Source organism: Dipodomys ordii, unplaced genomic scaffold, assembly GCF_000151885.1.
Source record: "Dipodomys ordii isolate 6190 unplaced genomic scaffold, Dord_2.0 Scaffold13, whole genome shotgun sequence".
NCBI lineage: Eukaryota > Metazoa > Chordata > Mammalia > Rodentia > Heteromyidae > Dipodomys > Dipodomys ordii.
The window spans coordinates 12428110-12429660 of NW_012267229.1; positions in this window are offsets into that span (position 1 = coordinate 12428110).

The window sequence follows — 1551 nt, forward strand, 5'->3', positions numbered from 1 at the left end:
GTACCAAGTAAACGTTCTTTTCTTCCTAAGCAGCCTGTGCCAGGTATTTTGCCGCCGGGAGGGAAATCTGACCAGCACAGCTCATCGTGCAGGTGAGCATGTGAGGCTTGGAGGAGGGAGGTGATGAGGCTGAGGGCACACAGCTGTTCCAGTATAACCCCAACTTCTCATCCACACAGGTCCAAGGCCCAAGTCCAACCCCACATTCCAGGGGTCACTCCCGCCGCTCCAGTTTCATGCATAACTCCCATTGCAGCCAGTGAATAACCTGGCTCTCATTATCCTCAATTTGTGTACCTGCTTGTTCAGCCTCAGCCTGCTGGAGCTCTGCTTCACTCAGCTGCCTCTGGTACTTGGTCCTCACCCACGTCTCCAGCAAACACTGGGAAGGAAAGGAGGAGAGGGGAAGCTGAGTATCTCCTGATAGTTACTAATACTTTCACTTGGCACCAAAAACAAAATCTATAGAAACATATGGTGTTTCCAAGTCTGGCTCATTCCAGCCTACTCCTCTCTAATGGTGACATCTATTATTTGTTTTTTACATAGGCCAGCTAACAAATCCTTTAAAGAATTTATCAGCATGTATTAGTTGTACAAGGGAGGTTTCATGGTGGTGTTTACACACATGTATACAATGTACCCCAATTTTTTTATTCCTTTTCTTTTTGTATGGTCATAGGGTTTGAACTCTGGGCCTGGGCACTATCCCTGAGCTCTTTCGCTCAAGGCGAGCACTCTACCACTTTCAGCCACAACTCTACTTCCAGTTTTCTGGTGTTTAATTGGAGAGAAGAGTCTCTCCTTTCTTGCCTAGGCTGGCTTTGAAGTGTGATCCTCAGAGCTCCATTTCCTGAGTGACTAGGATTACAGGTGTGAGCCATCAGTGAGCAGCTGCTGCTGCTTCTTTTAACAAACTCTTCCTACATTCCTTTCTCATTACATCTTGAAAACCCTTCCACAGTAGTTCATGGACTCACCTTTTTTTTTTTTTTTGGCTGATCCTGAGGCTGAACTCAGCGCCTGGACACTGTCCCTGAGCCTTTTTGTGCTTAAGGCTAGTGCTGTACCACTTGAGCCAGAGTGCCACTTCCAGCTTTTACTAATTTTCTTGGGGGGGGGGTCCAGTCGTGGGGCCTGAACTCTAGGCCTGGGCACTGTCCCTTAGTTCTTCAGCTCAAGGCTAGCACTTTACCACTTGAGCCACAGCGCCACTTGCAGCTTTTTTCTTTTTGCTTATGTGGTGCTGAGGAATTGAACCCAGGGCCTCATGCATGCAAGGCAAGTGCTCAACCACTGAGCCACCTTCCCAGCCCGAGCTTTTACTTTTATTGGAGATAAGAGTTTCAGATTTTTTTGGTGCTCAGGATAACAGGAAATTAGCACATTTGCAGATTATCCCACGGGGCTTCCATGCTGTGTTTTGTAAGAGAAATGTTTGAATTATGACTTGCCATGTTCTTGACAATAGTCTTGATTTTCTTTTAACAAATGCTATCATGAGCGAGAAAATTTCTGGCACTTTAATGGCAAATTAATTGAGAATGTAAG